The sequence below is a fragment of the Lampetra planeri genome, chromosome 66 (genome assembly GCF_965212315.1).
Source record: "Lampetra planeri chromosome 66, kcLamPlan1.2.h2, whole genome shotgun sequence".
NCBI classification, from domain to species: Eukaryota; Metazoa; Chordata; class Hyperoartia; order Petromyzontiformes; family Petromyzontidae; genus Lampetra; species Lampetra planeri.
Window position 1 is genome coordinate 1228464 of NC_136172.1, and position 11164 is coordinate 1239627.

An 11164-nucleotide genomic window follows, 5' to 3' on the forward strand; every position below is an offset into this window, starting at 1 on the left:
CCTGGGGCCCCTCCCTCGGCCCCTACTGTCCCCGTGGCGGGAATTTCAAGCCTCCTGCCCATCGCAAAGGCGGGAGTTTCTGGCGGGCGTTGTGGATCTTCCCGCCGCGTCGCTCCTCCCAGCCCAAGGCGAGTTATCTGCTCCAGCATGGCGGCCGCTGCATATAGGAGCTCCGCCAGCCGCGAGTGGGCTAACGCCAACTCGTCAGCCGACGTCCCGAGCCTCTCCGACGATCCCGCAGGTGTTGGAGCCGGCAGCGGTTGTGCAGGTACGTCGGCGGCGACGTCTTGCACCGCCTCTCCCTCGTCGTCATCCTCTCCTGGGTCTTGGGCACGAGCCGTCCGTCTCGTATCCATGCTTGGACCACTTCTGACGCCAGATGTAGTAAGTTCGAGGAGACGAGGTCGGAGTTGAGGCACACTCAGTTTATTAACTCAGTGACAGGCACAATAGTTGAAGGGGTAACGGCCCCTTCACCCGTACTATGGGAAACCACCCTAGTACTAAGCCCTCTGTCCTGTTCCCCAGTCCTCCTCTAGTTGGCTACGGGAGGCTGACTGATCTGGCCTTGGCAAGCACAGATCTCGGCACCAGCTAAGCTGGCCTTGCCCTGACAAGGGCAGAGGTTCGGAAGCTCTTGGGCCGCGCCACTGGCTTACCCAGCTCGGCCCTGACAAGGGCAGCGAGACAGGGGAGTCCCAGGGCCTAATCTCCGAGTCTTCGATCTTCACTGGTCAGCTTCGAACTCCCCCGAGCTCTCTGGCTCCCCGCCTTTTATAGGGATCCCCTCAGAGGGGCGGGGGCATGGGGGATAACGGATGCGGACGTCGGTGTGACCACCCGTGTGTGTGAGTGCAGACACCCCTGTGTTTCTCGTCCGCCGTTTCTCCCGTAATAACCCCTACATAACTATAGTCTGCACATGTTACGTTTCTTGAACCCTAAAATGTGATGTCACACCTGTGGTGGAAACTTCGAACTGGCTTGTTATATGTTTATTAAAACGTGTCTAAAGTAGCTGATTGCTTCACTCACTCGCCTCCTCCCATACACGAGGTCGGGGGTTTGATTCCAGGCTCAGGACTTCTGTTTGTGTGGAGTTCGCATGTTTCTCCCTGTAGTTACCACATTTGGCTTTCTCCGGGACCTCCGGGACCTCCGGTTTCTCCTGCTGCTTTAAATTCCGACTGAGCCAGCAGGAGTGATAAGGGTCCATGTCAATAAAACATTTTCCCACAATCACCTACACTGACCTGCGGATTTTGAGTGCTATCAATGGTTGCCAGGATGCCACTGTTAAAGAGCTAAGTAGCTCAGTAGGCATTACATGGTTAAGCCTGCTTTTCCAATGGCGTCTCAATGAGGTTGACAACTCTGACATCAGAACCTATTCCCGGGACATTGCTTAATTATTAATATTTTTATTGAAATATCCTAACATTAAAATATTCTGTATTGCGTTTCAAAGTCACCGAAAGATCGATACCAATTCAAATCGGAGTCTAACAGCCAATCGAGGTTCGGGTTGGCAACCTTAGTTTCACTCTTTCCTATCACAGCGCGGCTTCCTCCACCACCGCTCTAACACCGCTCCACCACCGTTCTACCACCACTCCTTCACAGCTCATCCACAGCTCCACCACTACTCCACCACCACTCGACGACCGCTCCACAGAGATCGTGGCACATCTGATAGTCCAGTCCCTTCCCACAGCTCGGAAGGGCCACGTGCTCCCTCTTCCTGGATGGGGTACCGCATCCACTTGGAGGCTTTGGGACGGCGATGATCAATACCCCAAACCTGCGCCTACGTCTTCCCCAGCCCCTCCCACACTGGCATGTGGTTGAACAATCAACAGGGTTAATTATGATTACTCGTATCATTTAGTTTTTTTTAATAGCCGTATATAAGAAAATGGGATTGTTGTATATGTAGTGGTGATACGCGCTGGTATTAAGGATCGGGGGGTAGCGCGTGGTGATTGGCTGTGTGTTGGTGACGCGCGCTGACGGTGAGGGATCGTAGGTCAGCGCGGGGTCATGGGTTATGTGATGGTGATTGGCTGTGTGTTGGTGACGCGCGCTGACAGTGATGGATCGTGTGGCAGCACGTGGGGATTGGTTATGTACGCTGGCACAAGGAGAGATCGTGTGGCAGCGCGTGATGATTGGTCGGCTAGGGTGGGTGCTCGCATCGCGGTCCGCATAGGCTCCGTCTCCTTGGAGCGGAGGGCTATATAAGGCGGTGCACACGGGCGCTCGGGGAGAAGTTGGTGACCAGTGAAGACGGAAGACGGAGGAGGAAGAGATAGGGCCCTTAGTCACCTAGTCCCGCTGTCCTTGTAAGGACCGGGGCCCTGTGTGGCTCAGAGGCGGGACCTTGGGACCCGGGGGCCGGACGTCCGTGTGAGGGCCGGGCCGTGGGACCCAGTGGTCGTGATCCGTACCCAAGCTAGGGTGGGTCTAGAGGTTCCCCCGGATGCTACGGGGCTGGAATGCCCGTGTGTGTGTAGCCGGGTGGAACGTGTAGCGTGAGCAGTAGTTACCACCCGTGTCAGGTGGAACGTGTAGCGTGAGTGGTAGTGACAACACGTGTTACTGTGACAACCCAAGTGTGAATAAAGTGTGCTACCCGTCAAGTGGTTTCCCGCCGTAGTTTACTATACTTCAACTGGCGTCAGGAGTGAAAGTCTTCCAGGCATAGATACCAGGAAGAATCATCGGACTCACGAGATTGACCGCGAGGATAACCACGACGACTCGGGCCAGCAGGCATCAGGGGGAGAAGAGGAAGAGATGCCTGCGCCACAGGACCCCTCATGGCCACCAGACGAGCGGCTGGGGGCTGATGCCGGACTCCGCGTGGCGCACTCCCGCCTGGCGGAGCTGCTACTCGCCGCGGCGTCCATCCTGGCGGAGATCACCACGTCGGGAGGAGCGGGGACGTCGGCGGACATTCTAAAGACTCGCCTCGCTGATTCCCGCCAAAATGACTTTGCAGTTCCCGCCATTTCTACCGAGCGGACATCTTTTGGTGGGAATGGTGAGCACCAAGTGGCGGGGGTCCTCCAAGCGCGGCCGCCTACGTCATCGGCGAGCGCGCTACGGGCCGCCATCTTCCACCTGCCATAGGGGCCGCCATTTTGCAGACCGACGGTGCGGCGGGGGAGAGCCACGTGGCAGAGGACGACATCATCTTCCAGCAGCGCCTTCCCACATTGGCAGCCTTCAAGGCGGAGGGCGGGGACTGGGGCGCATTCCAACGGAGGTTCCTGGCGCATCAAGAGATGTCGGCCTGGTCCGACGCTACGGCGCTGCGGGCACTGCCTGCCATGTTGGACGACGACGCGCTCGCGGCCTTCGGGTCCGCACCGAGATCGGCCTGCTCCACGCTCAAGGCTGGGCCTCATGGCCAAAGTTTACGGACCACCTTCGGCCTGCCGCCACCTATTTTACGGCCGACGGAAGGCGGACACGGAGACCACGCTCACCTACCGCACGGCGTTGCTGGCCCTCGCCGATGCCGCGTTCCCTCGCATGGACGAGGCAGGGCAGGACGCTATGGTTTTGGAACAACTGCTCAAGTTGGCACAGGACCTGGGGGTCCCCATCAACACAGCCGACGAAGTGGAGATATGTTCGTTGCGTGTTGCAACGAGTATTCAGGCGCATGAGGTCCTTCAGCGGAAACAGGTGGTCGTCTGCACTGCTGCCGGTGTCTCGGCTCCGGGCCCGGTGGTCACCGAGCCCCAGGTCGTTCGCCCACGGGAGGAGGCATTCGCGGCTGCACGACCGGGGGATTGGAGGTCGGGGGGTCGCTCGCCTCTGCGATCAACCCACAATCTGGAGCAAACGAGACCTCCGGCGTCCCTCATCACGTGCTACAACTGCGGCCTTCGGGGCCACGTGGCGTCCGGGTGCCGCGCTCCGCGTCAGCGCACCACGGGACCTCGGCTGGACGACGACCACGGCCCCAAGTCGTCCCAACTACCCCCGGCAAGTCGCGGCACTTCACATGCTCGGCCTACATACACGACACACATGGGCCGTCGCTTTGCGGCGGAGGATGGGCGATTGGGGGTCGGGGAATCGGTTCGGAGAGGGGGGTTCGTACAGGGCGGGGGGGACATTGAATGGTCCCAGTTGGGCCACAGAATTGTGGCCGCGGCGGCCGGTTCGTCGGCGATTGGGGTTTCATTGACGGGGTCGAGGTCAGGGTGTTGGTGGACACGGGAGCGTCGGCCACTATAATTTCAGAACTCATTTATAACATTTTCCCCGTCCAATGTCGACCTCTGCTTCCGGTGGACGTGCCATTTTACGCGGCAAATGGGGGCTCATGGGGTATTATCGGTCAGATTCGGGCATGCATTTCCATAGGTGATATTAAATTGGCGGGACCTATTTTCGTCTCCTCTTCCCTAGCGGTTCCTTGTCTGTTGGGCACAGATTTTTTGGCTAAGATGCCCATTAAAATTATCGTGGATCAACGTTGTATTGAGCTGCCATCGGGTCGCCGTATTTCTTTTTGTCTAACCCTACTGAAATACGGACGGCGTGCGCGACGATCCAAGCGCTAGCGACACAAACGGTGCACGTGCCCCCGGGTTCGCAGATGTTGATACCCCTCCGGTTGCGGAAGCCATTGGGTGGGGAGACTGCGGGACAGGGCGTGCTTTTGAGTCCATCGAATAGAGCTGTTGGGGGTCTGGATTTGGCGGTGGCTCAAACGTTGGTTCGGGCTGACGGGGACCCGTTCGTTATGGTGTTAAACGCGGGTTCTAGGCCGGCCATTATTCCGCAGGGCACCGTGCTTGCTCACGCGGCACGGGTCCCTGCGGAAGAGCGCTTTGTTGCATATGTTGATCCCGTCCCGGCGCGGAAAATTGCATCGGGTGATGACCTTGAATGGGTCGAGTCGCTGTGTGCGGACTCGAGTGATTTGTCAAGGGTGCAATTGGGTGCGCTGCGCGCTCTGCTGACCGAATTTTCCGATGTGTTCAGCACGCACAAATATGATATTGGGTGCACGGACCTGTTACGCCACCACATTGAAACAGGCGATGCAGCACCAGTCCGGCAGAATCCCTTCCGGCTGAGTCCTGCCGAGAAGGAACACGTTCAATCGGCCGTCAATGACATGCTGACGGCCGACATTATTTCGCCGTCATCCAGTCCGTGGGGAGCACCTATCGTTCTGGTTAAAAAGCAAGACGGCTCCTTGCGATTTTGTGTGGATTTCCGTCGCCTCAATAAAATCTCCGTGGCCAACGCGTATCCGCTCCACAGGATGGACGAGTCCCTGGACGCATTGTCCGGGGCGCAGTATTTTTCTACGCTTGACTTACTGTCGGGATTCTGGCAGCTGCCACTCGACGAGGAGTCTAAACCTAAGACAGCATTCCGGACCCCAGGGGGCCTGTTCCAGTTTAATCGGTTGCCCATGGGACTCCACTCCGCTCCCGCGACGTTCCAGCGCCTTATGGAATTGGTTTTGTCGGGTTTGCAATGGGATACTTGCTTAATTTATCTTGACGATGTCATTGTTTTCAGTAAAACCTTTGAAGAACACCTCCAGCGATTAAGAGGGGTGTTCTTGGAGATGAGTTCGGCTAAATTAAAGTTCAAACCGGCGAAATGCCACCTTCTGCGAAAATCCGTAAGGTACTTGGGCCACATTGTCGATTCTTCAGGGATCTCCACCGATCCTGCGAAGACAAACTGTGTCAGTTCATGGCCAACACCCACGTCGGTTTCTGAGGTCCGCAGCTTCATTGGTTTTGCGTCATACTACCGCCGATTCGTGGAGCATTTCGCCACCATTGCCAAACCCTTGCATGCTCTAACAGCCAAAGGAGTCAGGTTTCGATGGGGGCCAGAGGAGGAGGCCGCGTTCTGCTCCCTTCGGGACGCCTTGGTGGGTGCCCCGCCCTTACGTTACCCTGACTTTACGAGTCCCTTCTTGCTGGATACTGATGCTAGTAACACGGGCATTGGGGGGGTGCTCTCACAGGTCGTTGGGGGAGTTAAACGGGTGGTCGCCTATGGTAGCAGGGTTTTGTCGCCTGCGGAACAGCGCTACTGCGTCACCCGTCGCGAGTTGCTGGCTATTGTTTTTTTTTGTGCAGCAATTTCGGCCTTATCTCTATGGCCATCATTTTACGGTCCGGACGGACCACGCGGCGCTTCAGTATTCATTGAGGGTCGCCCAGCCCTCGGGCCAATTGTCACGGTGGTTGGAAGTCTTCCAGGACTATCAATTTACGACCACTTACCGTAAGGGGTTGCGCCACACCAACGCGGATGCCCTGTCGCGGTTGTCGCATAGTCCCGAATGTGCGTGCTTGATGGGGTCGGCGCGCTGTAAACCGCCGGGTGCTGTACCTGAGAGTGAGTTGGTCGCGGCCGCGAATGCGCCGATGGTTGACGTTCCCGCTACCCCTGCGGGCGGGGACTCGCTGCTCTCACTGTCTCTCGTTGAGTGGGGCCGACTCCAGATGGCTGACAGCTCCCTGCTCGCGTTGCGTAGTAGGGCGGGAAGTCCCGAGGAGGGTCGAACACGGGCTGGCTCTTTGGCTGCTCAAGCAGGGCCTGCTAATGAGGTGGGACAATATGTCCCGGCGGCACGCACTCGTCGTGCCTTACGCTATGCGGGGCAAAGTTGTTTTGGCTGCACACGAACGCCTCTTACATCTGGGGGTGAACAAAATGCTTGCCCTAATCCAGTGGGACTATTATTGGCCGGGGATGGGGAGCGATGTGGTCAATATACTGAAGGGGTGTGTGGATTGCGCCAAACGGAAACCACCGCCCGTTGCACCAAATCCACCGCTGCAGTCTATTCAGGTCTCGCGCACCAACGAGCTCGTTGCGCTGGATATTTTGGGGCCTTTTCCTGTCACGCCTAGGGGTAACAAGTACCTGTTGGTTGGTGTGGAATACTTTACCCGATGGCCTATGGCGTGGCTACTAGCCAACCAATCAGCGGCGGCCGTGGCGGACGCTTTTGTCCAGGGCTACGTCTTGGACAAGGGGGCTCCCGAACGCTTGCTGACCGACCAGGGAAAACATTTTTCGAGTAAATTGCTGCAGAAGGTGTGCAACCTTTTGGGTACTAAGAAGGTGCGTACCTTCCCGTACCACCCACAGACTGACGGGATGGTGGAGCGACTCCACAGGACTTTAACCTCCATGTTGTGCCAGCCGGTGTGCGAGGCACAGGTTGACTGGGACTTGCAGGTCCCGGGGGTCCTCGCCGCGTATAGAATGGCCCCCCACGCAGCTACGGGGTTTTCCCCATTTTATCTGATGTATGGTCGGGAGGCCGATCCGCCCATGGAGACTCAGCTGGGACTTTCCGTGCCACGGCCCAATTCCAACTTGGCCGACCATATTAAATTTAACATTGCAAAACTCGCCGAGGCACGGGAGGCCGCACGGCTTAATTCGAGATCTCGGCAAGTCGCCAACGAGCGCTTGCATGCACGGAAAGTGTCCGTGCACGATTGGAAACCGGGAGATAGGACTGGCTGCACTGTCCTCATGCTCCTTTGGCTACGTCACCTAAATTGTTGAGGCCATGGCGGGGACCCGTGGAGGTCGTGCGGGTTGCACGCCCCCAGTGTGTTCAGATAAAATGGGGAAAGCGCCGGTGGTACGTTCACCCCTCCCGGCTAAAACCGTTCTCGCCACCATATGGCCTTCCTTTGTGTCGTGATGACCGAGCAGGTGATGTGACCGAAGACCCGGGGAGGGGGATTTCTTCACCTGATCCTCACATGTTTTCGCCTGATCCGCTCCCAGGTATCCGGGAACTGACGGCTGCCGACCACCGGCGACCGGATCCCCGTGGCACGGCCGGTTCTTCCAGGCCCGAACCGTGCCTTCCTGGGCTGCCGGTGCCACCGGACGGTCGACACCGTCTCGTCCCGTACGACGGACCGGCCAGGCGGACTCGCGCTAGGTCGCGCAACTTTTCCTGACCGAATAAATGGGGTGGGGATGCGGGCCGACGCGGCCGGAGCATCTCGTCACTACGTTCCCCGTCCGCTCGACCACTTTATCACCCGTTCAAGGAGCGTGCGGAAGGGGGATAGGTAGTCAAGGAGACACTGGACAAGTTTTTTTCGGAATAACTTTATTGTGGTGCTCGTCGGTTTGTACCGACGAGCTGTGTTGTTGTGTTGTCTTGTTGTGTTGTGTTGTTGTGTTGTTGTTTTGCGTTCTTGTTGTGTTACGGGGCACACTTCGGGAGTGGGGTTTTTTTGTTTTGTTGGTTTGTTGTTGTTTGGCAGCCGGGCCGGCTGCGAGCTATGTGGGGGGGGGGGGGGGGGGGGGTGATGTAGTGGTGATACGCGCTGGTATTAAGGATCGGGGGGTAGCGCGTGGTGATTGGCTGTGTGTTGGTGACGCGCGCTGACGGTGAGGGATCGTAGGTCAGCGCGGGGTCATGGGTTATGTGATGGTGATTGGCTGTGTGTTGGTGACGCGCGCTGACAGTGATGGATCGTGTGGCAGCACGTGGGGATTGGTTATGTGCGCTGGCACAAGGAGAGATCGTGTGGCAGCGCGTGATGATTGGTCGGCTAGGGTGGGTGCTCGCATCGCGGTCCGCATAGGCTCCGTCTCCTTGGAGCGGAGGGCTATATAAGGCGGTGCGCGCGGGCGCTCGGGGAGAAGTTGGTGACCAGTGAAGACGGAAGACGGAGGAGGAAGAGATAGGGCCCTGAGTCACCTAGTCCCGCTGTCCTTGTAAGGACCGGGGCCCTGTGTGGCTCAGAGGCGGGACCTTGGGACCCGGGGGCCGGACGTCCGTGTGAGGGCCGGGCCGTGGGACCCAGTGGTCGTGATCCGTACCCAAGCTGGGGTGGGTCTAGAGGTTCCCCCGGATGCTACGGGGCTGGAATGCCCGTGTGTGTGTAGCCGGGTGGAACGTGTAGCGTGAGCAGTAGTTACCACCCGTGTCAGGTGGAACGTGTAGCGTGAGTGGTAGTGACAACACGTGTTACTGTGACAACCCAAGTGTGAATAAAGTGTGCTACCCGCCAAGTGGTTTCCCGCCGTAGTTTACTATACTTCATATATATTAAATCTTGAAAAATTATAAAAACACATTTTTTGTTAATGAAAATAAAAAATAAGTAATTTTCAGAATGTATTCTAATGTATGTAATTATGCAAATCATGCATTTATGCTAATTAGGTGCTGCTTTGTTGTCTAGGGTTGTATTATCAATTGGGATTCTCGCTTTAACTTTTACTTATTATGTTTTAGTGTTTATGTCAGGTCTCAAAATTCGGATCTTACCGCAGGAAACAGTTCTTATAATTAAGATTATTTTGCATGAACTTAGGAAGGCACCACTCAGACTCTTCTGTGTTAAGCAACTTTAATATATCAAAAACATCACACTCTAATATGCTAACGCTTATGCTAGGAATGTAAATACAGTACTCCTGGAGATGTCTTCATTGATCCGTACATTTAACCCTCAATGGTTACGTTTGTTAAACTGGGTAACAGAACAATTGGCTAATTCCTCAGAGTAAAGTGAGCATATAAGGCGATAGGAAAAAGTCCTTAAAAGTTAATGAGACAATATTCATAGGACAATAATGAAGAAACATGTTCCTAATGCAAAAGCAGACCTCAATGAAGTCATTTGTAAGATTATGCAATTAACAAAATGTCCTGGAAGAATGGTGTGCGGCAGTGTGTCTGCTTGTCAAGCAAATGCTTATCAATTGGCTAAGGCTTCAATAAATTCGCGGGCAAGATTTTGTGATTAAATAATTTTTGAACACAGAAGTATCCCTTTGAGTGTGTAGATTCGTAACGGAGATGTTTATAAATGTTTAGTTTCATCAATTAATAATTTTGGTACAATTAGGCAATTAACAAAAAGAATGCCTAAAATACTTCTAAACGACCGTATCTACGTAACTCAATGGGCAGCAATGCTTTTCACGATCAGCTAATAGTTAACACACCAGCTTAGGATGGCCACCCTTTTTGAAAGACAAAGAAAACTTTGAAGTCATCTTATTAGTCCCGATATGTGTGTTATGTGTGTGTGGGTGTTTGGTTACCTTGCTCAACTCTTTGAGTTAAGCAGACGCCGCTTTACTGAAAGAACCAAAGAGTAATAATAAAACATATATGAGGCGAAAAAGGGTAAAATAAAATAAGTAATAATAAAAGCCACTCAGGTAAATTGCAGTCTGGTTCTTAATCTGAGAGTGTACTGGCAGTCTATAATGTCGATTTATTCTTGTCGCTACGATTCGAACTTTGACCGTTGTTAAAAATGAAACTCCAGTTGCAATAATGTCCGTTTGCCCTGTGGCTCTCGCCGTCCGTGGATAATCGACTGGGATGGTGTAAAGTCTGTATCAGCGAGTTTCGATGTGAGACCAGGCTGTTTCTCCAGATGCCAGTGGGTCTGGAGGATTTGTTTGGGAAACTGTCCAGAACGTGCGTGGAGACCGTGTCTTATGGTCCTTTGCCCCGTGGAGATTCCCAGATTGTCACTAACCTCCCTTTGCCCCGGGGTTTTATTACATTTTCTGGCTTATCTCCAGCTGCCTTCTTGTGTGGCTTGTGAGAGGCAGTGGGGTGAGGTGTGAGTAAGTTTTGTATCACTTTTTTTTGCTACACCCTGTTTTATTATTAAAAACAAATTGGCAGAATTATTCTTAATATAAATTTTTGAAAAAAGGCCTATACTGTATATTTAAACTCAACACGAACCCGTCTGCTAGTCGACATAATTTTACGGATGGCAAAATCGCAACTACATTAACCATAATAACGTAACGTTTCCAGAGCAATTGAATGAGTGCATGAAGGAGGAACAAGGGTACACATTAGTGTGCGATATCCCAGCTACACATGATGCACACTACATTGGTACCATCAGCAGTTATCAGCGCAGGCACTGTTCAACCCAGCTAGACAGTTAATTACTACAATTTTCAGATATATATTTTAAGTCAAACAACTGGCAATGTTTCCATGGGTGGAACGGAGCTGAACATCGTTGATGGTGGCTTTGCTCAATATCCGTTCACTAACTAGCAAGGCCGTACCACTCAATGTCTGTTCATTGGACAGCAAGGCCTTACTTCACAATGTCGGGTCACTAGCTAGCAAAGTCTTACTACT